The sequence below is a fragment of the Ambystoma mexicanum genome, chromosome 1p (assembly GCF_040938575.1).
Source record: "Ambystoma mexicanum isolate Mex_15411 chromosome 1p, UKY_AmexF1_1, whole genome shotgun sequence".
NCBI lineage: Eukaryota > Metazoa > Chordata > Amphibia > Caudata > Ambystomatidae > Ambystoma > Ambystoma mexicanum.
The window spans coordinates 1,376,938,882-1,376,964,942 of NC_090921.1; the positions used below are offsets into that span (position 1 = coordinate 1,376,938,882).

Genomic DNA, 26,061 nt, shown 5'->3' on the forward strand with positions numbered 1-26,061 from the left:
GCCCTGGACGTCTGGTTTTTCCAGACGTCCATAGTGGGTCCCGCGAGGGGCCCAGGGAGCTAACAACGGGCCCGTGAATTACGGGCCTGTTGTTAGCTCCCTCCCCATTCCCATCGAGCCCTATGCGGGCTCGAATGGGAATGGGGAAGGACCGGGCCCGGGTTCCCTGAAGGAGGAAATACCGGCCCCTCCAAAGTCAGAATGGCCCGGTATTTCCCCATTCAGGTAACCCGGACCCGGACACGATTTTGGAGGCAGCCATGGTGCTAATAGCACCATGGCTGCCTCCAAAGTTGTAATGAGGCCCTTTGTCTGGGATTTCAGCAGATGTAGCCTGAAACGTTGCTATTTCTTTCTTTTATGTATTTCTAACAGAGTTACTGGTAGGAAACTGCTGGTGGCCAGTTTGTGAGTCAGTTGTGTCTACCTATTCTACTTCAGCACCAACATATTTATTTTGTATGTTATGTATTTGTTGCAAGACATACACCGCTGTGCCAGTTAATATAGTTTTGTTTACTGTTTGCAATTCGAGAGCTGGACTTTTAGCACAGTACAGTTTATGCACACAAGTGCACACAGTTTCGAGTGGTGTGTTGCTAACATTTTTATATGATAAGAGGTGCTTTTGAAGGATGCTCCTGAAATGCATCCCAAAAAATGCCCAGGTAATTCTGTGACTATTCCATTGCCTCGACCATGTGTATGTATTGCATTTTCTCTTCTTTGTTGCAGGCTTCTTGATTGTAGTGCTGTTCTGTGCTGTAGTATGGTACTAACCGCCCACACACAAGTTGTAGGAGTTGGCAACATTGACATTGCACATGCTTCTTAGTTTTGTTTGTAGCTTTCTAAGCAATTTTGTTAATGGTTTACATTTTGTTTAAGACTAGAATACACAATTTCTTTTTAGTTTGAATGTGCTGTCAACATTTGCTTCTAAAACCAGTTTTCTTTGATGATTGACAAGAGAGGAATGTAACCAGACACGTTTGTATTCTCTTGGCGAGGACACTATGATGAAACACATTTTGTAAAATAATGTTTTAAAATATTTTAATAGAACCCAATGACATTGGAAGATATGGTTTCCATGTCTGTTGGGCTGATATTCTGTTTAAAGTGTTGGAAGGTAATGCTTTGAATTTCTTTTTTATGGAGGTAGATGACTGACATATTTTTGTGGTTGGTGTGCTGATCTTTTCTCTTGGTTGTACATTTTCTATGAATTGCTTTAGTGGGGGGTGAGTGTATGACTCTCTTGTATTTAAACGCACAATGTTTTCTTTTTCTTTCTTTGGAGTTGGACTTTGGTTGGAATGTTATATCTTTTGGAGAAAAGAAAGAATATTTACATTGGATTGCAGTAAAGTTTGTGTTTGTGTATTGTTTTAATGGCTGTACGTATCCATTTGTACCTGGGAAGAGATGTCATGGTAACTCATATGTAGTTATGGACTTTGGTTGCTTTTTGAGCACCTTGAACAGTGAGGAATGGATGGGTTTTTGCTACCTGTCACTGCTTGCTCGAAGCACTAATCAGAGGTCATGCAAACATTCATACATTACCTTGGAAATCCCAGACATGTAGGATGTGGTGAGGCCGAACCTTCCTGCCAGGATGGCAACATCCTATACTTTGATATAGCAGGGCACATATGTATTCAACCCTTATGTCAGTAGTACTCACTCATCATTAAATTACACTTAGGTCATATAACCATAGTGAAGTGCATTGGGGTAGTGGCACATTGTTTGTGCTTGAATCTGGGTCTTTGCGTCTTATTATTTTCTACCTAATGAAGGCGGGCACCCAAACACGTAACTCCACAATAGACCACATTAATGATAACACACCCCATCATGGAATGAGACAAAGCGATGAATTGCAAGGATAACAAACTTTATGTAAAAATAAAGTTAGCAAGCAAAAAACTTTGCTGCCCGAGAGCGCTCTGCCAAACAATACATGGACAGCACATTTTAAGACATGTTATCGTCATTAATGATGTCATACTATATGGTACAAAGTAACAGCACGGTTTGGTGGGCCCGTATTGCACAGCCTGTTCTATAGGTGATGCCACGCTGCAATTGGCCGCCGCCTCCCAGTCGATCTTGCTGCACATGGCTCAGCTGGACTCATCTCTGCAGTGAAGGTTAGGTCCAACTGTAACATACTCCTAGCTGTCTAAGCTAAACAACAGGAACTGATAATACGAGAATAATGGCAGACATAAAAACATTGCTTCAAGAGGGTATTTAGAAAAAGGTGGGCTAATATATTGTCATTCCGACCTTTACATTCAGAGCTTTATTGGTACCAGGGTCCCACTCCTAGGTGTCACCCCCTAGGGGTTTGATCTACTATTTATGTTCCCTTGTGCCTCACGATACAGACAGACATGTGTTGTGATTGGGACAAATATACTGCTGCAAGGGATTAAGTCTAAGGTGGGTGTTCTGGAATGGTCAATACAAGGGGGTCAGATGGGTATCACCATGAAAGAGGGTGAGGGGTTGAGGACTGGTGGGCCCTGGCCTGGCAGAGCGGGGGTTTGAGACAGCATAGGCAGTTTAGTGGAGATGGATGGGCACTTTTACTGGGGCCTGCTCTGGTCTCACGCTCAGCAGAGAGCACATTCTGACATTCTGCAGAAAGTATACTAAATAATTGCAACAATAAACGGCTGGACTTCCATGAGAACAAGGCTCGCGCGGAGGTGGCAGTGGGAGGTGATGTCCGGGGCTCTCTGTACGAGGTGCTGGGGAAGGGAGAACTGAGTTTGCAGAGGGATGGTTTCTGGGCCTAGTAAAAGATTGCTTCGAAGGGATTGTGTCCTCTGACGTATTACTCATCTTAGATATCTCCTTCCAGCTCTGCTGGCCTCGGAAAAAATGTTCTCTCTAGAGGGCGCTGCGCGTCGACGTCCTCCGAGTCGATGTCCCTCGACAGCCGCGGTATCCACGTCGACGTCAACCTGCCTATAAAGGCCGCGCGCAGCGCCCGTTGCTCAGTTCCGTTTTCCGCGCTTACTCGGTGCCTCGGAATACCGTTGCTCAGTTCTTGTCAGATTAATCCTATTTACCTCGAGTCATTCGATCCGTACTCGATGGCTTCCTCGTCGGAACCAACAACTCCTCGATCCGGCTTCAAAAAATGCCGAGATTGTGGGAAAAAGATGTCGCTGACTGACCCTCACAGAGTTTGTCTGTGGTGTTTGGGAGCTGAACACCATTGTTCGGAATGCGAGGACTGTATGTCCATGACAGCTAAGGCCCTGAAGGAGCGTAGGGGGAAGCTGGAGAAAGGTAAGACTTTTAAAGCTTCTTCTTCGTCGACGAAGTCGAGACACTCGTCTCCTCGTCACCATTCGCGCTCCAGGTCTCGGAGTGGGTCTTATCACTCCTCGAGATCGAAGCACTTGAAGAGGAGACGTCGAAGATCCCCTTCTCCGTCTTCCTCTTCCTCTATTTCGCCAAAAAGAATCCCTTGCCCCACGAAACATAGTTCCCGGGCTGAATGGGAGGAATTCCGCAAAAATATGATGAGCGTCTTCGAGAAAGCGGCCTCGACCCCCTCGAAGACTGCCGAGAGCGATGCTCTGGTCGAAAGACCCGAAGGTCAAAAACGCCGCGAGTCGCAGTACCTGGCGAAGGAAACCTCTCGAGCGCGTCTCGAACCCTCGAGTAGGACTATGCCCTCCAAACCTTCCTCGAAGGTTCCGTCGACGCCGTCGACGAGGGTTCCGTCGAGGTCGATGTCTTCGACGCCGTTGTCGAAGGGACCTTCGACACACGGGTCTGTCGACTCGACGCCAGCTTCGACACCGGCGTCGACGCCAAGAAAAGTCACGGTTACGACACACTCAGTGACTATCCCCAGGTCTTCGACGTCGATGACTTCGAGATTGTCGAGTAGAATTCCAATTCTGTCAAGGTCTTCGAGGCCTCTGCCTTTGTTTTCGACGCCACGCTCGAAGCCTTCGACGTCGGCGTCGACGACATCGACGTTTTCGAGGCCGATAATGACAAGTTCGGCTCCCTCTGCCTTGGAAATGGGATTTACTCCCTTTATGAGTTCAGAACAATTGAGAACTATGTCCTCAATTTTGGAAGAGGGTGAATTGTCTGAACAGGAAGACACATTTGAGTTGCAGGGACCTGTAACCCCAATTAGAGAGGAATTTTCCTCTGAAGAACGCAGGTTAAAGGATCTTCATGATTCCTTACATGAGGCAAGTGGGTTAGACACTTCCCCTGAGGTGGAGTTTGCTAGGCCAGACCCGGGGGAGCATGCTGAAACCCCCTATAGAGCCTTAATGGCCAGGATCACAGAGTTCATGGGGTGGTCTGCACCTTCAGAATCTTTCCAACAAGATGACCTCACGGATATTCTTGACAAAGGCCCACAGGAGGATCCTGTGGTGCCTTTTCATAAAGCTCTTCAGAGGAAGATCATGACAAACTGGGAAACCCCAGATGTAGTACCAGCAGTAAATAAAAAAACTGTCTACAAAGTACAGGGTATCTTCTACAGACCCGGAGTTTTTGTCTAAACACCCATCCCCAGAAAGTCTGGTGGTACAGGCAGCATACTCTACCGATGTCAAGACGGCTTATCCTACCGTCCCACAGGACAGGGACGATAAAAAATATGATGCTATGGCAAAGAAAGTATTTTCAGCATGTAGCATGGCGTTAAAATCTGTTAATGCTACTTGCTCCCTTGCTAGGTTAAGCCATACACTTTGGGAGTGTGCTTCTACAGCGGCTGACTGCATCCCGGAGGGAGAAGAAAGGGATGCGTTCCTGAATATTATACAGGACGGTAAAGACGCTATGTGCAAATCCCTCCAGACGGGCATTGATTCGGCTGACAGTATCAGCAGAGCAATGGCGGCAAGTACATCAACCAGGAGATTCGCTTGGTTGAGAAAGTCTGGTTTTGCCCCAGATGTGCAAGCCAGGCTCTTGAACATGCCATTCGATGGCTCTTCTTTGTTCGGGAAAAAGGCGATGACAGTTTAGAGAAACTGCAAACTTCAAAAGCAGCAGCAAAATCCCTAGGAGCTGCAATCCGTCAGACTCCTTTTCGTCCCACAGGAACCTCTGCGAGGGGCAAGTCCTTTCGCTTCTACTCCGCATTCGGAAGAGGTAGAGGACGACCGGCTCAAAGGGGACAAAGAAGAACTACCCGAGGTGGACGGGGTAGATATTCAAAAGCCGCAGCAACAGCAGGTGCCTCTTTACCATCGGCATCTGCATCAGCCGCCCCAAAACCACTCTGAGGACTCCCCTCACAGGACACCTGTAGGAGGCAGGTTGACTCAACATCTGGCGGTATGGCAGGCTATCACGTCAGATGCTTGGGCATTGGAAACAGTTGCCCAAGGTTACTGCCTGCCTTTCCTACGTATACCTCAGAGTCATCCACCGGGGATCAGCTCTCAGAAAGCTCCAGATCCGCTCCTCTTGCAGGAAATTTTGGACCTGCTAGAGAAAGGTGCCATAGAACCGGTACCTGTAGCGGAGAGGAACAAGGGCTGGTACTCCCCTTACTTTCTCATTCCAAAGAAAGACGGAGGACTGAGACCCATCTTGGACTTGCGAGAATTGAACAAATTCCTCAGAAAAGACAAATTCAAGATGGTCACTCTTTCTCAGATCCTCCAGGCCCTTCAGTTCCAGGACTGGTTGGTATCTCTGGACCTTCAGGACGCCTATTTCCATGTGCCTATCCATCTCAAACACAGGAAATACCTGAGGTTCGCAATTGGCAACTCTCAATATCAATTTCGAGTGCTGCCATTTGGGCTGACCTCCGCCCCGAGGGTCTTCACCAAGTTAATGTCGGTAGTGGCTGCAAGTCTAAGGAGGGAAGGGATTCACGTCTACCCCTACCTGGACGATTGGTTGATCAGGGCTGTTTCTTCGGAACAAGCTCAAATCCAGCTAAATCACGTGTGCCACTTCCTTCACAGACTGGGCTTCTCCCTCAATTTAAAGAAGTCACAAATGATACCATCGCAGAGACTCCAGTTCATAGGAGCGATCCTGGACACTTCCCTGGGAAAAGCCTCGCCACCAGAGGTGAGGGCTCAAGATATTCTACAGATGGTTACCAAGTTCCAACATGCCCAACGTCTCCCAGCCTTCGACTTTTTGAGGTTGCTAGGCCTCATGGCATCCTGCATTTTCCTAGTGCCAGAGGCTCGCCTGAGAATGAGATCCCTCCAGTGGGCACTGAGGACTCAGTGGTCACAATTCTCAGGGAGAATGACAGATCTTCTTCAGGTTCCCGGCAGGGTGGCTCGAGACCTTCAGTGGTGGGCCTGTCAGGAGAACATTCTGAAAGGAGAACAGTTTTGGCAACCCTGGCCGGAGATAACAGTAGTCACGGATGCCTCACTCACGGGGTGGGGAGCCCACGCCAACGACTTGACCATCAGCGGTCGTTGGTCTCCATCGGAGTCCAGACTACACATCAACCTGTTAGAGCTGAGAGCCATCAGACTTGCGCTGAAGGCGTTCCTGTCAGCTGTACAAGGGAAGAACGTCCTGATAATGACAGACAACACGGTGGCCATGCATTACCTCAACAAAAGAGGAGGCGTAGGATCACTACCCCTGTGCAGAGAGGCGATGCAGCTCTGGTTTTGGGCAATCCAAGAAGGAATCTCTCTATCGGCAGTTCACCTAGCCGGAGAGAAGAACTTGACAGCGGACGCTCTGAGCAGGCAGAACACAGTCTCCCACGAGTGGGAGCTAGCTCAGGAAGTCCTTCAAGAGATCTTCGCCCTTTGGGGAACCCCTCAGGTAGATCTGTTCGCCACCAGCCTAAACAGGAAATGCGACCTGTTCTGCTCAAGGGAATTTCCCCCGAGAGGAGCTCTGGGAGACGCGTTCATAGTGGACTGGGAGTTTCCGCTTCTGTACGCGTTCCCACCGGTCCCTGTCATTCCTCAAATGATCAGGAGGTTGAGAAGATTCCGGCGAACCATGATCCTAATTGCCCCGGATTGGGCCAGGAGAACGTGGTACCCGGACCTTCTAGACTTGTCCATCTGCCCTCCAATTCGACTTCCACTCAGAGAGAACCTACTCTCACAGAAGGGAGGTCAGGTTCTCCATCCAGACATCAAAACCCTCAACCTTCACGCTTGGCTTCTGAAAGGCTGAGGTACAAGGATTGGGACCTCCCTGATGATGTTATGGAGGTGTTGCTTTCGGCAAGGAGGCCAGCAACAAAGTCTTTATACCGCTGCCGTTGGAACAAATTTTGCAGCTGGTGTAGAGAACAGAATATCGACCCTTTTTCATGTGGTACACCAATGGTTTTGTCCTTCCTACTATATTTGGCAAATTCAGGCCTTCAAGTTGGCACCATTAAGGGCTATCTCGCAGCGCTATCCATCTTTAAGCGTACTGCGGAAGAACCATCCTATTTCAAATTACCCTTGGTAATACAGTTTCTAAAGGGCTTAACCAATGTTTATCCCCCAAGACCATTCCAAGTTCCCCTATGGGATTTAAACTTAGTACTAACTTTCCTGATGGGCACACCTTTCGAACCTCTCCATTCTTGTTCGTTAAGATCCCTTACCCTTAAAACTGTTTTATTAATAGCACTTACATCTGCTAGAAGGGTGAGCGAATTACAAGCTCTTTCTTGTAAACCCCCTCACACAATATTTCACAAAGACAAAGTTGTCCTGCAAGTGAAGCCTAATTTCCTCCCAAAGGTGGTTTCTGAATTCCATATCACTCAGAAGATTACCCTACCATCTTTCTATCCTCCTCCTCACCCGGGGAAAGAGGAAGAGAGGTTACACAGGCTAGACCCTAGGAGGGCTTTAAGTTTTTACATCAGTAGACTAGCCAGGATAAGACAGGCAGACCAGCTGTTTGTAGGTTACGCAGGTCACAAGCTGGGGTTACCAATAACTAAGCAGACCATTTCCAGATGGATCATTCTAGCCATTCTGGAATGTTATAAACTGGCAGGGAAAGAGCCCCCTCAAAACCTTAGGGCTCATTCGACCAGAGGTATTGCAGCTTCATCGGCCCTCAAAAGAGGCGTGCCGGTTAAAGACATCTGTGCGGCCGCTACATGGTCGTCTGTCCATATCTTTACACGTTTTTACAATTTGGATTCCTCCTCCAGTCAAGAGACTAGGTTTGGAAGGGCTGTACTGCATTCTATTCATCAATATAAGACAGCGTGAAGTCAGTACTCCCTCCTCCGATAATAGAATACTGCTATGGGAGCCTATCTAAGATGAGGAATACGTCGGAGGACACAATCCCTTCGAAGAACAAGTTACTACTTACCTTGTAACGTTCTTTCGACGGGATGTTCCTCCGACGTATTCCTCATCGACCCTCCCATCCATCCCCGCAGTTCTACTTCCCTTGTTGTTGCAGCTTACGCTCCTTCAGGGTGATTAGTTTAGTCCAGAAAGTATTATTGTGGGCTACAAAACGGAACTGAGCAACGGGCGCACGGCCTTTATAGGCAGGATGACGTCGACGTCGATACGGCGGCTGTCGAGGGACATCGAGTCGGAGGACGTCGACGCGCAGCGCCCTCTAGAGAGAAAAAATGTTCCGAGGCCAGCAGAGCTGGAAGGAGATATCTAAGATGAGGAATACGTCGGAGGAACATCCCGTCGAAAGAACGTTACAAGGTAAGAAGTAACTTGTTCATCTGTTCTAACACAAAATGGCGTCTATCGGTGGGGTTGTGGGCTGCACTACGTGTGCAAATCTCTATGTTATATCATAAAACAGCGTGCTGTGGGATGGGGTCTCTCCCCCCTTGGTGTAAACGTGATCTATTTACAGCAGGAATGGCGAGGGGGGTGGGATAGAACCACTCCGCCCCAACACTACCATCTGCCTTATTATCTCTCTTTTTTTTCTCTGAAATAGATAAGAGGCTACTGGTAGTTCATATGTATCTGTTTTACATGTGGTATGAGGGAGCTGATATAATAGTTGATAGATATGGTCTGCATAGAATTGATATGAAGGTTAATAAAGTGCACCTAAAAGAAAGTTTTGTGCAGATTGTTGCGCTCATATATTGAGTCACTGTAGTGTACAAAATAAACATACTCTGTAAAGATGGGTTGTAGAGAGTATGAGAGATGTACTGGATCGGTGGTGAAGTGTATACCAGATTGAAGATGGGATTTCGCGGGGTGGTTAAAGTTCTAGTTCCATGGTGGCTTTGGTTGATAGTTTTAGTTTTTGTCTTCTGTAAAAGGTAATTCTTTAGGAAGAGGGTGGTGTAGATGGAGTGGGATGGATAAGTGTGGTGGTGGGGGCAATGAGTAAGGATGGCACTAGGATTGGTATGAGATTGGGTATACACTGCTGCAGATTAGTTTTTAATCTGGAGTTGAGTTGAATGGTTAGATTGACCCCGGCTTTTCACTAAATTGATTGAATGGTGTATCCAAGGATGATGCTAAAGAGTTCAATGACTTGGTGATGATATGATATGATAGGTTACTTATAACGCGCTTAATACCTAGAGGTTTCTAAGCGCGGACCCGGGGTTCGAACCTGTGTTGCTCTGCATGGTCTTGCTTCCAAGGTGAGCATGTTGCCCCTGAGCTATCCTCCCGAGACATGTATACTACCAAAGAGAAATTGTAAGTAAAATGCAGTGTATGGGTTAAGAGAGGGGGCAGAGTAGAGCTCAAATCATGAGAATAATGAGGAATGGAAGTAGTAAAGGAATTGTAGGCTTAGTGAGGTAGTTGGATGATGAGAGGATGTGTGTGCATAATCAGAACTGGAATAAGTAGGAGAGTTTTTAGTTGAGTGGTGCTTTATATTAGCACCCGGGATGGTTGTGGAAGCAGATGAGGTTGATTGGATTGTGGGCTGACTTTCAGAATGCAATCCTGTGTTCCGAGCATGCTGATAGCTGCTTGTATCCGTCCCGCCATCTTCACTTCCGCTCCCCACCACTCCCTGGTCTGTTCTGCCACTACTGCTTCCACCACTCTTGCTCCCCTGTAAGACTCATCTATTGGTTTGGTGGCACCACACCACATTGCTCAAATGAGGTAGGGGCTTTGAATGGAGCCCCATCTTCAATTTTCCTGATGGTGATGGTGGGTGAATATTTGATTGAAAGTATTGGTTGCCCCGAGTGCACAACCCCTTCTTTCAAACAAATACATTGCTGTTAGCACCATGGATTCTAAACCCAGATGCTAATGGCAATAATACCACACTGTGAGGGATTCACACACTGATAGCAGTGAGGGTTCCGTGGTTTTAAGGCCCTAGCTTCGCTTAGACCTACTTGGGCCCCGGACATTAACAGCCCATGATTACCGCAATATGGGTTATTATTATTATTATTATTAGGGTATTTTATTGAGTGCAGATCTAGCTTTGGGAAGCAACAGAGCACTTTACAATAATAGGGGGAAGAGCACAGTGAGGGAAGCACAGGAAAAAGGAGCGGGGAGCTAACAGGGGAGGGCGAGAGTGGGCAATTGACAGCAAGGGATCTACAAGCAACATGGGGGGCAGTGGAAAGCAGATCACAGAGTCTGTAGCAGTTTGAGGTGTGCAGGGTGTGTGGGCCTAGGTGTTAAGAATGAGCCATTCCTTGAAGAGGAAGGTCTTTAGATTTTTCCTGAACTGTAGAAGTGATGGGACAAGCCTGATGTTGATGGGGAGGAGGTTCCAGGGTCTTGGAGCATAGATACAGAATGTCTGTGTCCTGGTTCTTTCCTTCCTGCACTGTCATAATTCAAGTCTGCACTTTTACTTACTTCTGGTAGATCGCAGGTCTCTGGAGATGCTGAGTTTCTCAGTGAATTAGCTTGGGCCTTCAGGAAGGCAGCCTTGGAGATGATGCAACACAGAATTTGAAGATGATACAAGCTTGCAGTGGGAGGCATTGCAATTCGATGAGTGTCGAGTGATGTGATTGAATTTGTGAAGTTGTTTAATGAGTCTTGCTTCAGCATGCAGGACACATTTCAGGGGTCCCAGGGTTGTTACTGTAAGGCCTTCCAAAAGGACATTGCCACCATGTAGGTAGGAGAGGACCAAGGCGTGTACAGCAGATCTGAAGTTGTTTTCTGGGATGAAGGGCTCGATTTTCTGCAGGAGAGAAAGTTGGTACCAGGCAATTTGTGTGTTCTTTGCTTTGTGCTGTTTGTACGTGAGGTGCCTGTCAATGTTGAAACCAAGGGACTTGGGACAGGGAGCCAGCTGAGGTGTGAATCCCTCGATGTTCAGAGCGGAGAGTCAGGTATGGATGTCCGGGTGTTCAGTGTTGTTGGTCAGCAGTAGGAATTAAGTCTTGAAGGGGTTGAGCTTCAGGTTAGCACTGGACATCCAGGACTGGATCATTGTGAGGCAGGACTTGAGCCTGTGGATCTCTTCGATGGAGGATATCTGAGGTAGATATGCTTGTCATCTGAGTATAGGTGGATGTGGATGGTATGTGGAGAGAGGAGGGTTCCGAGCAGTTCCATGTAAAGATTGAAGGTCACAGGGGATAGGATGGATCTTTGCGGGACTCCACAGGTGATAGGTAGAGTTATTGATTCAAGCAGCTCCTTCTAGTTGCAAATTACAGGATCAATTGAAAGTTGTGAAAGGAATGCATTTAGGGAAATGAGAAGTCACCTTCCTCTTGAGCAGACTCAAAAGATGAGGATGTCCAAATGAGTATAAATGGTTTATGGTTTGCAGACATTTTAATGCACGTGTGAGTATGAAGACTAATAAGATGAGCACCACACCCAGTGTTTATTGCATATATTATATACTATAAACCAAGCCAGAGATATATTTGCAATATGCCGATTAGGTTTAAACAACAAGACCACCTGAGATCATGCTGAATGACCCAAAATACATCCTTGCAGTGTCTCATGATGTATTGTTTGGGGAATGCAGGGCCTCTTTAGAGTGTTCATATCACACTCCCAGCACTTAGGCCCCACCCCTTTGTTAGAGACCCCTTGATCTCATAATCCATCTAAAGCACTCAGCCAATCTTTTAGTTACATAGGCCTACCTGTAATACTTAGGCCTAGCCAGGCACTTCTTAAGCCATTTGGCCAAATATTGTTTCATGATCCTTGAGGACCCTCCTCCCACCCCCCACAATTTCTGTTTCTTGGTGAAAATCCTGCCTGATAAATTTCACCATAGAGGCAATTTTTATTTTCCTGACTCCTAAAAAGCCTTCTCCACATATTCTAGGATTGGTGTTATTAACCATTCTAAACTCCAGTCCTAGAATATTTGGGGAAAGTGCTTGATTCCAGCCAGAGTGTACATTTGAGTAAATATTGTCCCCTCAGGGACCTTTTCCGCTGGGAGAATTTCGCTGGATACCCAACTTCCTATTCCACGTAATCCTTGGAATGAGGGGGGTGTACGTTGAGCCATAGGGAGGGCAAAGCCATAGGGAGGGCAAAGCCATCTGCGGCCCGGGGCCCGATGGTTTCCCGCCGATGCTTTTCAAGCAGGACCCGGAGCTATGGGTGGGTCCTCTGTTGACTCTTTATAAGAGTATTTATCGGGAGGGTACTATCCCAAATACTTTGAAACAATCCATCACTATACACATCTATAAACATGGCGACATATCGGAGCCGAAGAACTTCAGCCCTTTTAGACGCCTGCAGCAAACTGTTTGCTTCTCTTTTACTTCGACAACTCTCCCAACACATAAAGGATCTCAACCTTCTTTTCAAGCATCAGGTAGGGTTTCAACCTGGTATGGGGACCTCCCTAAATGGCACCATTATCTCACACCTCTCAGCAGCTGTAAAAAATGGGGTGGTGGGCCCAGTCTATATGGCCCCCATATGTATGTCCAACGCTTTCGATACGGTAAGTCGGGAGACCCTCTAGAGTAAACTGCTACAGTGGAAAGTGTCACTCAAAATGGTACAGATCCTGGCATTGCTGCATAGCGAATCATCTCTAAGGGTCAGGTTGATGAGGGAGGGGGAAACCTCTGCCCCGGACCATACCTTCGAGGGGCTTAGGCAGGGCTGTGTGGTTGATCCAACCCTTTTCAACATTTATGTCTCGGATATTGCAGCTTTGTGGGAGGTGGGAATTACAAATCGGGTAAAGATGGGCAAACAAATTCTGTCCAAAATAATTTAAAAATTAATGGGCAAAAGTCCCAAAACCTTTATCTGGAAAGTGGGAGATCAGCCTTTGGAAAGGGTATCACCAATGAGGTTCCTGGGATTTAACCTTGTCAATAACCTCTCTAGGGGGACAAGGACAACTCTTTTCAGAGGGGGATTTACTACCTATTGGCCAAAATGAAGCGAATACACTTACAACTATGTTGCTACTCCTTGGTACCCCTGATCCGGTTCTGTCTCCAGAACATTGATCCTGTAGTCCTATTTGATTTTGGCATTGTCCTCTTTGATATGGCGGCATCACTTAACACACTTCAGGGGCTACTTTGGAAGAGAACTCTAGGCCTGAACAACTCTGTGCCCAATGCAGTTGTCAGGCACAAGCTGGGACTTATTTCTTTGGCAGCCAGAGGCTTATGCCGGAAGTTGGCCGAATACGCCAACATTTTCAACCCTCTGAACAACTAATTGTAACAAATCCTTGGGTGAGTCATCATCAATCCAATCGGCCTCCACTCGGAATCAGTTTACGACTACTATGTGTGAGATTCTTAGTCAGATTGGGTCCTCTCCGGAGGAGTTGAGGGTGGTGCCTGGGGTTTTAAAGAAAAAACTATTTACAGTGGACTGGGCTGAAACCTCAGATCTATTGGGCATGCACTATACAGAAGATATCACTAATTCTGGCATGCCCAGCATGCCATTTCATTAAAGAATTATTTGACTTGGTGAGCTGTCGTAAGTGGAGACATGAAATGCTGCTGTCCTTCCAGTAGTGGGCCTGCAATACCTCTGTCCAGGCAGCAAGGAGGCACGGCCCAAAGAAAGTCATGAGTGCATCTAATATGGATGATCCTCTTATTTCTTTTAATGGGACATGCAGGAGAGGGAACCAAGTGCCAAGATAAGATCTCAAGTTTTACACAGGAGCTGACGATTGGTACAAAAGACTACTATGAGTGTCTAGTGTGAACAGTCATTCTGTATTACTCTCTCTCACTCAAAACACCCCTGGGGAAAGGGGATTGGGACAAAATAAGACAATCAGACACTCATCTGCTGCTGAGGTATCTGCAAAAGAAAACAAACAACATAAGCCTGCTAGTCTTTACTCTTTTCTTATTGGTATTCTCACATTAACCTACTCTCTGTTACCTGTGAAGTCTCCTCTATATGTCTGGAGACCTTTGCTTCTTGGAATATTGTGTAGCTGAACTTCAAAGAGATTCTTAATAGTTTCCCTTCTTCAGAAAATCCTACATTGTATGTTATTTTTATTTTGACTCAGAGCTATTTAGTGTTTGCTAAATTATCCTAACTACTCTAATTTTAAAATGAAATAACATTTTAAAATAAACATAACTTGAAGTGCTAGTAGCATTACTTATCATAGGTTCAAGCTGCTTAAGCTCTCTGAAATGTAAGTCTGTTTTTGTCAATGTTACATTTTTGCTGTAAGACTATATACTTTTTAAGTTTGCTGCTCAAATTGTGACAAAGTTCAAATACTCCTCTTCTTCACTCATAGTACGGTAGTTTAGAGCCGAAATGTTCTGTTTCCAAGCGCAGGTCAATAGTGTCCTTCAATGCACATGCGCTGTGCGCAGTATGTCCTTAGGCTGTTGGAAGTGGTTCACACTGCTCACACTGGAGTGATTTGGCAACGGATGTGATTTGGCAACGGATGTACTCTCTCTGCATTCTACCCTGGCGCGGCTATTGAGTTGATGCCAACAGAAGATAAATCCAAAGCTTGCGACATGACGAAGCGAGCAGTGCAGGCATTGGGTCCTTCTCAAAATGAGTGCTGTGCTAAATTATAAAATCAGGGAGCACAGGTTTGGAACCTTATGAAAATGGTAAAGCCAAAAGCTTATAAGTGGTGCCTGGCTATTTTATTTTCTAGTATATATTACAGGGTATACAAAAGCGGCCCTGTAGTTATGGTTAAGTTGCTTAACCCGTAAGAAGAGCACTTTTTGGGTGGCTTATAACTTCGCCCCTCCTGGACAAATCCTCACGGAATTCTGCAAAAAGGGTAAATGGCCCGGTCAGATTGATTCTGCGAAGTTTGATGAGGTTTCATGTAGGGTGGTGAAAGGTTATAGAGGTAGGTGCCAAAATGTGTGGTTCTTCCCATAGATAGACGCAATGGAAATACAAATTTGCTCATGCCTACATCCCAAACCACTGGACAGATTTTGTGCCAGGAGTGGCGGCTTGCTCCTGAAAGTGTGCTTTTGTTAATTTGGTGTAAATCTGTTCGGCAGTTTTTTTTAAACTACCAAACCATAGGTAAATAAAAATGTGTGATATCTGGGTTCGGTCAGCAGACACACTTCCCTATTCAGTCCGCAGACAGCCCTCTGATTGGCCCAGGGGGCGACGTGATGTCTGCGGACATCGGACGAGCGCACTGATTGGATACTGAAAAGCGTGAGGTGAGTCATATTTTCTGAAACGCCCGCCATGTTGTATCTGTGGACAGCTGATGGCGGACAGCGCAGTGGGGAGAAAGTCTGTAAACAAACATTTGGGGTTATTTGGTAGTGGAAAAGTGGGGCTGGGGAGGGTGGGGGAGAGGAAAAAAGATGATATTGGGCTATTTTCATAGGTGGAAAAGGGCGTACAGGTGTAGTGGTAGTCTGCGGACACTGCAGTAGTCCACGGATAGCGCAGTGAACAAATGGCTTGGGAAACACATTTGGAGTTATTTGGTGGGTGAAAGAGGGCTTGGAAAGGTTACAGGAGTGGAATAAAGATGCTATGGAGCTGTTTTAATAGGTGGAAAAAAAGGGTTTGCAGATGCTGCCGAGTCCGCCGTCAATGTCAGTGTCCGCGGACATAGTTTGCATTGGAAGGGGGTTCAAGGCGAATTTGATTATTTCAACATGAGTTGTATGTACTTGTATATGGTTTCATTATATTGTGGTGGTTGTGGCAACTGGCTACATACCCTATAATAATATGTGTATAGTAATGATAGGTACTGTAGGGGGAGTATACAGTATTTGTAATATGGTGGTATAATACAGTTGAAGAACAGTACATTTAAGGGTAGTGGTTATCGAATTTGTATTTGTTTTTTTGTAAACATAACAAATAGGATTACATTTGGTTGGGTTACTTATTTGCAGATGGTGATGAAGGAGACACCTCTGGTTCTTTTCTCTGTGACACAGTATAATATGTTAAGCAGGATAGTTTAAAATGTTTAATTGCATACAATTTCACATATTCATCTACTTTTTTAGATCCTCATAATCAGTACATCCTATGTACTATGTTTGGTACAACATTATTGCGTGGTACACAGTTGTTGTTTTGCCGTTACATAATCATTGGGAACAATAATCCATACAGGATTTTTTTTAAACTACTACATTTATGTGAGTGTAAGTTTGACAGTATGTTTGTTTGAAGTGTGTGTACTTAAGTGCTTAGATACCTGTTGGCATATTCTATTTTGACTTTTAAAAGTAGTATTGTAGAATTATGGGTGTAGTTAGATACCAGTTGGCGTATTCTAACTGTTGATGCTACAGTTAAGTGAGTAAAGTTGGGTTTCTGTGTTATTTTATAGGCCTGCACTTGTTTTTTGAGAATTAATATGTGTCTTTTTGTCTTCTGATCGAGTAGCAGTGGTTTTTTGTTTCTATTGTGGTATTGTTGGGAGATCTCTTTAGGTTCTGTTTGTATTACTTTTCTTTTTAAAGGTTTAGTTATTTGTGTTACAGAGTACATATCTAGATAGGGGTGTATAGTCCACGTAGCCTGTTGTATTCTAGGATGCAAGGTATGTCAGCGTTGACTTTCTTCGCATCAAAGTTGACTAGGAATAACCCTTCAAGTGTACGTAGATGTGAACGTGCTATGTAACTCATACATTCCTTAAAGACTGTGCTTCCAATGTCAATCAATGTGTGATATAGGGTTAGACCTTGCAATTTGTGAATAGTGACAGCATATGCAAGAGACAAAGAGAATTGTTCTCTGCGTACGTACATATCTTTGAAAAGAAGGAATTGTGCTATTGTGCAGCCTATTTATTTTTACTTCTGCAAGTTTGTCAAAGTGGATGTTGACAAACTGAATGTGGTTGTCATGTTGATATGTTTGGAAGCCAACAACTGTAGCAATTGCTCCATTGACTAAACATTGTTCTATGTCAAGGTTACGTTTTAGAATTACTCTGCAGTTCAGACACTCCGCAAACATTTTCTCCAATCCAGCTGTGTTGGAGATATATTTTTCTTGCTTACTGACACATAGGGAGTGCCATGCCATGCACTTCTAGTTTGTCTGTGTAGCCGATATGCAGTATGGGTTGCATTTCTTTTTTTAATATTGTCTCGTTGAAATGACTGCAGCTTGCTAGGGTTGGAGTTAAGGACATGCATTGTATATTTTGTTGAGTTAATTGTTCCATTACATCAGGAGCAGATGTGTTTCGCCCGCTCATGGATTAGTCTAATATTTAAGATAGATTTTGCATGTTTAGTAAGCAGACCCGTTCTAATGATTTTAAAATGTTAGCATATTTGAGGTCTGCAGACTGACGCATGTTTTAAATTAGTTCTCTCTGCGAAAATGTTGCCAGAGATTTACATTTCCTATGCTGCTCAGTGTGTTGTAGCATTATTTGTGACCTAATGTTTTGAAAATAGGTTCACCTTATACTGGTGTTAACTGTAGGAGGTCTCCAAAAGCAATAACGTGTTTTCCTCCAAACAGTTCTTGGTAGTTGGTTTTTAGGACTTCTTGAATTCTGAGATGAATTAAAGGTCACATGAGGTTGGAAACCATGGTTACTTCATCTATTAGGAGCACTTTCATTTGTTTCAGCATTCTGCGTACTTCAGTAGCAGCTTCTGCTGATAATTTGTAGTATTCTAATTTGCATTGGTGTTCTACTGGAAGGAGCAGTAGTCAGTGAAAAGTTACACCTCCTATGTTTTAGGCAGCTAAAGCTGTGGGGGCTGTTACAACAGCCGAAATGTTGTTGTTTGTTAAGTTTTGTAGAAATGTGCAGATTATTTTAATTCAGAATGTTTTTCCAGAATCAGCTACACCACTTACATACAGGAGCAGATGTTTGTAATTTTTATAGCTATAACGTTTAGTATCATGTTTAAAACCATGTTCAATTTCTTCAGTGACTTCTAGATAAATGGTGAGTTGTTCATCATGTAGCTGTGATTTGAGCACTGCCAAGTCTTTTTTCCGATGATTATATAGATACATGGGCCCTCATTACGACCCTGGCGGAAAGTGACTGACCGGACCGCCACAGCGTAAATAGCGTTTCCGCCATTGCACGATGGAGCAAAGTGCCGCCCATTCCGACCCATCGGGCACGAGCACCACGGCATGGCGGAAGTGCAAAGTCCGCGATGGCGGAAATGACCCCAAAACGGCCCACACCGCCGCCGTACGGCGCCCTAGGTGCAATACCGCCACCTATCTTAGCGGACACCGCAGTGAGCGCCAACCGGAAAGTACGGTGACCGGAAATATACGGAAACTGAACCACACAACCACTAAAAACACTACCCTGAGACACACCCCAACCCGTCATCCACCCTAGCGAAACCAAGAAAAATGGGAAAAGTAGCGAAGAAAGCGTGCGACCGCAAGCGGCAGGTCCACTTCTCCCGTGAGGAACTCACCGTGCTAACAGAGACCCTCCAGGAGAATGCCGCCGCCGTCTTCTCCACGCAAATGACCAGGACGGCACTTGCGAACAAGAAGGCCATATGGGCTCTGGTGGCACAGCGGGTAAGTGCGGTGGGGACCGCACCCCGCAACCCATAGCAATGCAGAAAGCGATGGGACGACCTGCGGATACGCGTCCGTAGCATACTTTCTGCCAACCGCAACATTGCCACAGCCACCGGGGGAGGATCGGAATCACCCATCAAGTTGACCCCCTGGGAAGAAATCTGTGCCTCCACCATTGGAATGGAGAGTATAGAGGGAGTCGGAGGGATGGAGAAAGGAGTGCAGACATCCGAAGAATCAGGTAGGTGGGCCAAATAAAACAATGCCAAATCCACAATGTCCAATCATGTGAAGTACCATGTGTCCACATAGTGCAACAGAAACACATGGCCAGGAGAACGTCCACACACATTGGCCTGATAGCGCACTTTAAAACTCACAATAAATACATAAATAATTAAAAACCCCAAAAACACCCACTACACGTGCAGCAGGCACACCCTAACTGCAGGCTGCCAAACAACTGCACCCTCACTCCACACACAAATGAAAGCACCTCCAAGGCCCCGACCCAAATCACCCTCAGGTACCACCCCAATGCATGTGATACATTGCCATTCCAATTCCCACAGACCCATTAATAACGCTCGCCCTCCTTTACTCCACCACAGGGTCCGATCCAAACGACGAGCTTCAGGACACCCCTACCAGCACACCTGCAAAGAGGGCCAAGACCAATGGCCAAAGACCCTCCACCTCAGCTGCACGCATCAAGACACGGCAGCAGCACAAATCAGGTGGCAGCACAGAGGAGGGAACATCAACAGGCACCCCAGCAGCCAGCATGCCCACAACAGCAGCACCACAGGTCCCCCCAATGGATGCCACAGAAGGCACTGCCTCTGGTGGCAGCAGCACCATAGGTGACACCCCATTAATGGCAGCATGCTCCGACACAGAAGACGGGGATGTCGAAGTCAGATCCATCCATGACCTGTCCCAATCCCCCTGTCTGTCCCATCCCGTACACCATGAGGATACCACGCAGGGGCACCCACAAGACGACGACTGGCCATCCCCCACAAGCCCTGTGGCAGGGCAACATGAGGCGAACAGCCACTCTGTGACACCACCGCAAATGGCCATGGCCCAGCAGAGGCAACAGTCCCTCGACCAGTTAATCGTGCAACAGCAGCAACTGGCCACGCTCCTCAAGGACCATGCCGATGAATGTGGGGGCACTAAGGCAGACATAGAAACATCAACTGAGACACTTAGGGCAGAAATGGAGAGAAGTACAGAGACACTAAGGGCACAAATGGAGAGTAGCACCGAGAGCCTGAGAGTCCAAATGGAGAGTAGCACCGAGAGCCTGAGAGTCCAAATGGAGAGAAGCACCGAGAGCCTGAGAGTCCAAATGGAGAGAAGCACCGAGAGCCTGAGGGGGGAACTGCATGCGACGTCCAAAGACGTATGTGCCGAACTTGCCGCAGTGCGCCGTGTGCTCACTGAGCTCTCACAAACCCTTAGGGACATGCATGGACGTGAGCAGGCAGAGACATCATCCGTTGCAAGTTCCGTCCAGGGCAGCCCCCAACGTAGATCTGGGAGGAACCTGCGCTCCACAGGCAGGGGTGCCCCTGATACCCGCAGAGGGGGCTTGCAATAGCGACTGCCCACTGACAATGAGCATCTTTGGACACTGGTGTTCGGGGGGGAGGTAGGAGGGTGGAGGGGGTGTGTTGGGCTCACTTGGGTGGCGGGTCGATAGGGTGTTTAACATGATATCACATATGCCATAAACAATGCACGATCAACCAATGAGATGTGTGGACAATGATCTTTGTGTACTAGGCCATCATAGGCGTACAGTCCATATTGTGCATGTACCAGACACACACAGTGCCACGAGTCCCGTGTCCATGTATCAGCCACCAGGCGTGAGTGCTAGAAGCATGCATCAATGAGATGCTGACGAATGTCACGGCCCACCTGTGCCTCGCAGACTCCTTGAGGTGCTGCCACATCCCCACCCTCATCATGACCATCTTCAGGTGCTTGCAGTTCTGCGTCAGGGGGCATGGGCACATTTCTACGTACGCACATGTTGTGTAGCATGACACATGCCATCACCATCTTTGCAACCTTCTCATGGCGGTACAGGAGTGCCCCGCCAGACCTGCTGAGGCAGCGGAAACGAGTCTTCAGTAGGCCGAATGCCTGTTCAATGACTACACGGGTACGTGTGTGGGCATGGTTGTAGTCCTCCTCATGCTGGTCCCGTGGGTTCCGGACTGGTGTGAGGAGCCATCTCTTCAGTGGATATCCAGCATCACCTGTATGTGGACGATAAACGAATTATGTGGAATGCCATTGCTACGTACGCACACCCCCCCCCCTTCCTGCCAGGTCATTGCCGCATCACATACCCCACATCATCATGCATGAAATGAGACTCACCGAGTAGCCAGGATCTGTACCCTGCGTGTCGCTCCATGTAGCGTGGTATTGTAGAGTTCCTCAAGACCATAGAATCATGGGTTGATCCAGGGAATCGGGCACAACAATGTGTAATGATCCTGTTGGAGTCACACACCATTTGTACATTCAGAGAATGAAATTGTTTTCGGTTGCGGTACTGGGCCTCCATGGCATGTGGGACGACCAATTCCACATGGGTGCAGTCGATGGCACCAAGGCAACCCGGTATGCCGGCAAGTGCATGGAATCCCACTTTTGTGTTGGTAATTTCCTGCTCCGAGCGTGGTAGAGAGATGTAGTCGTCTGCGTGCTGCAGGAGGGCATCGAGCACTTGCAATAGTGTCCGTGAGAACAGTGGCTGAGAAATGCCATGCAACTGTCCGACTGTGTGCTGGTAGGTGCCTGTGGCCAGGAAGTGGAGTACAGACACCACCTTCAGTAGGGGTGGGATGGCGGTTGGGCTATCTATCATGCTGACCAGGTCAGCCTGTGTCATGTCCACAATGGCGGCTATGGTGTCCCTATGGTGTCCCGGTCCAAACGGTAGAGGGTGTGGATCTGCTCATCAGTGAGGTTGAACGGATGTGCTCGGAGGCGTGGGATTGCGGGCTGCCTGCGTGCCTGTGTTTGCGTGCGTTTCTTGGTGGGGGACTGTGGTCATGTCCATTGGAATGGCTTCTGTATTCGTGCCATCTGTGCCCTGCAGCTCCCATTGGCCCCTCTTGAGATTCTTTTGTTCGTTGGCATGCATGGGTGACTTGTACATTTCACTGGTTGCATTGTGACTTCATTGCACCTACGGGGAGTTGTACTATGTGGGCAGGGAGCGGTGTACAGGCACTCAGTGGGGCCGTTTACGGTTGATTCGCGATGCCGTACTTCTCACCATGGCGGAATGGTACTTTCCGCCGTGCTTGATGGCGTTAGGTACATGTCCGCTAGGGTCGGAATTCGCGTACCCTTGCGCCATGGTGGTATTTACGGTTTGGCATGGCGCGCGCGCGCGTACTTGGTGCAGTTAGCGTTGGCGTTCACTACGGTGTCGCTAATGGCATCGTACTTTGCGGTGACGGGTCATAGTCGCACCGAGCGCTATTCGATGGCGGTATTGCATTTCCGCCATCGTTTTTCGATTTCCGCAAGGGTCGTAATGAGGGCCATGGTGTTTTCTACTTCTTTCATGTCTATTTCTGCTTCATTTAGAATGAGTGGTTCTCCAAGTGGTTCTTTGCTTCCTGTAACGGAAGGTTGACTGCCCCCAGGAGAGTCTTTATCTAGTTGAACTTCACATTATTCCTCTTGTTGGCGTTCATTTTCCAACATTTCTTTGTATTCCTTGAAGTTGAAATTTGTTATACTGCTTTCATTTGCATTGAATGCAGGTTCAAATGAGTCATTTATTAGCAATGGTTGTGGGTTGTGCTGTCAACTTGCCCTACACCCAAAACGTAGATAGCATTTACTAAAGTCATTCAAGATTTCCAAGGACCATGTTTTTTTTTTTTCTTTTTTTTTTTTTAAATATTTTTATTTTATTTTAAAATCAAACAAACACACTACAACTGTTTCAAAACATAGAAAGCATCTTTTTCCAGCACATTTTCATCAAAACTCCCCGACTCCCCCTCCCCCTTAAACTAGATACGATTCTCACATGTCGTTTATGGGAGCATCATTGGGTAGCACAATACTTAGGCAGTCATCATCCGGGTCCTCTGTTTCGTTGACACCCTGGTGAGGGTTTGCCAACGAAGCCACCAGTTGCCGCCAGGCCAGCAAGGGCCCTACTTCCTCCTCGCCCCCCCTGGTGACCGCTTCAAACCAGACTACAGATTCAGCTTCCGCCCACCTCAAGAGGTCCGTCCACCATAACTCCACCCTAGGTCTGTGGGCTGCCTTTCAGCCCATGGCAATCCTACGTTTGGCCAAAACATAAGCCAGGTCCTTCATCTTGCTTATGTGTTTCAAATGCCGGGGTCTAGGAAAAAGGCCAAGCATGCATAACCAGGCCGATTCCACATCCAGCACCACCCCCCCACCTGCCAGTTTCGTCTTGACCTCGTCCCAAAATCTACGCACCTCTGGGCAAGCCCAAAACATGTGTAGCAGTCCCGCATTCACCTCCGCACACCTGGGGCATTGCTGCGTAGTTGGTCCCCCAAACTTTGCAATCTTCCCGGGGGTTAAATAAGCCCTGTGGGTAACGTACAATTGAAGCTGTTGGAATCTCGCGTTTCGGGACACCTTTTTGTGGTACCTCTGGGCCCGTTCCCACTGCCCATCCGTCATGGGTCCTTCCACCTCCTCCTCCCAATCTTTTCTCAATTGGAGCAACTCCTTCCCTGCCCTTACTCGCAGGAGCTCATATATCCTCGATATTTCGTGCCCGCCCTCTGATACATCATACATGGTTTCCAGGGAGGCGTCTGGGTCTTCCGCTAGCACTGTCTCAGGCCATCTTTCTCTAGTCTTTTTCACAAGCCTAGTGTAGGTTATATATTGGCCACCATGTACTCCCGTCTCTTCCTGCAACCTCCGAATGTCCACTGCCTCCCCTTCCTGCCATATGTCCCCGAGGGTGGCTAAGCCTACCTGTTCCCAGTATCTGCGGACCGATTGAAGTAGTTGACAGACACTCCCGCACAGCGCCGCCAAAGGGGCCTGCTGGGAGTACGGCTCCGAGTCCCCCCCAATCTTCCATGTCCTGTGCCAGATCTCCCAGCCCAGCCTCAGTAGCCGCCCCTTGCCCACCAGTTTGTCTCTGCACAACCACACCACTTCCATCAGAAAGTATGGGGCTGTATCTCCACGCAGGAGCCTGGCTTCCGCCGAGTCTTCAGCCGAGAGCCACCTGGCCACGTACTGCATCTGCCCGGCCAGGTAATAGAGTTCAAAATTGGACAAGCCTATCCCCCCCCCCCGTCACATGGGTTCTGGAGCTTCCACAGAGCAACCCTATTCCTAGAGCTACCCCACACGAAACCCCTGCACACGCTATGAAGTTTCACGAATAGGCTCCTAGGTATCAGAAACGGGACGTTTACGAAGAAGTGCAAAAGTCTAGACAGGACCACCATCTTGAGCAAGGCCGCCCTCCCCATCATGGTCAGGGTCAATCTGGACCAAAATACCATGCTGTTCTTGAGCCCCTCTATCGCCTTTTCCGTGTTGTGCTTGTGTTCTGCCTCGACCTTGTGGTAAATGTTTATTCCCAAATACCTAAATGTCACGGGCTGCCATGGTATTGGCAGGACAGGCAGCCTCTGCACCGGGACATTCCTATATCTGCCCAAAGGGAACAGACTGGACTTTCTAGGGTTCACCGATATGCCCGAGAGGATAGCATACCGTTCTATTACCTCTAGCACGTACTGTAGGTTTTCCTCTGGGTAACGCAAATAAAGGAGCATATCATCCGCATATAATGATATCAGATGCTCTCCACTGGCAGTGCTTATACCCACCTCCCCATATTGTTGTCGCAGGCATATTGCCAGCGGCTCTAATGCCAGTATATATAGCATGGGTGACCAGGGGCATCCTTGGCTGGTCCCCCTGCAAAGTTGCCAAGAATCTGAGACTGTGGACCCTGTCTTGACCCTCGCCTTCAGGGTGCTATAAAACAACTGGACCCATTTGAGGTATCCAGGTCCCATTCCGTACCCCTTCAGGACCGCTTTCAGCCAGGGCCATCGTACCGAGTCAAAGGCCTTGACCGCGTCTAACAACACTATAGCCAGCTCGCCCGTGTCTTCCTCAGTTTGGTCTATGACATGGTGTAGCCTCCTGTGGTTATCGGTGATGTTCCTACCTGGAACATATCCCGTCTGATCTGGGTGTATCAGTTTCTTAATCACCCTCTTCAGTCTATTAGCCAGCACCGCCGTGAGTATTTTGCTGTCCTGGTTAAGCATGGACAACGGTCTGTAAGACCCGCACTCCACGGCCGGCTTGCCTGGTTTCAGGAGTGGGATGATTACAGCCTCACAGAGGGACAATGGGAGTTCTCCCTGCTCATAGGCCTCGTTGAAAGTGGCAAGCAGTGGCTGAAGCAACTCTTGCTGGTATGTTTTGTAGAACTCGCTGGGCAGCCCATCCGAACCCGGCGCCTTGCAAGTGGGCAAGTTCCGAATCACCACCTCCAGCTCATCCGAGGTGACGGGTGCGTCTAACTCAGTGCGTTCTAGATCATCCAAGGTGGGCAGCTCAATGTCCCCCAATGTGTCCAGTATGTCTTGACACATATCCTCCCCCGTGTCCTCATACAAGTGTCTGTAAAACTTAAGGAATTCCTCATTTACCTCTTTCTGGGTGTTGCATATGCAACCTCTCTCGTCCTGAATCTCACTAATCACCGAGCCGGGGGTCTCACTCTTATACAGCCAGGCCAGCAGTCTGCCTGGCTTGTCGCCCCCTGCGTGTATCCTCTCCGAAAATTTCCTGTAGTTGAGCCTGCACAGTCTATCCCAGAGTGCGCTGCAGGACAACTGTAGCTCCTCTACTTTGGTTCTATTACCATGAGCGGTGCTCTCGCAACGCGTGAGATCCTCTAGCTCCCTTTCCACCTCCTGGAGTTCCCTTTCGCCCCCCCCCCTGTAGCCCTTTAGCTTGGGAAATAGCTACCCCACGCACCACCACCTTAAACGCTTCCCACCGTGTGCCCACAGAGCTTACGCTTCACGTATTTATATCAAAGTACTCTTCG

General features: G+C 47.5%; 1 protein-coding gene across 1 annotated transcript in view; it reads left to right on the forward strand.

Annotated features, from left to right (window-relative positions):
* The window catches only part of LOC138454580 (ATP-binding cassette sub-family C member 12-like), a 392,790-nt gene that overhangs the window by 138,588 nt on the left and 228,141 nt on the right, over nt 1–26,061 (forward strand). The window lies entirely within an intron of this gene.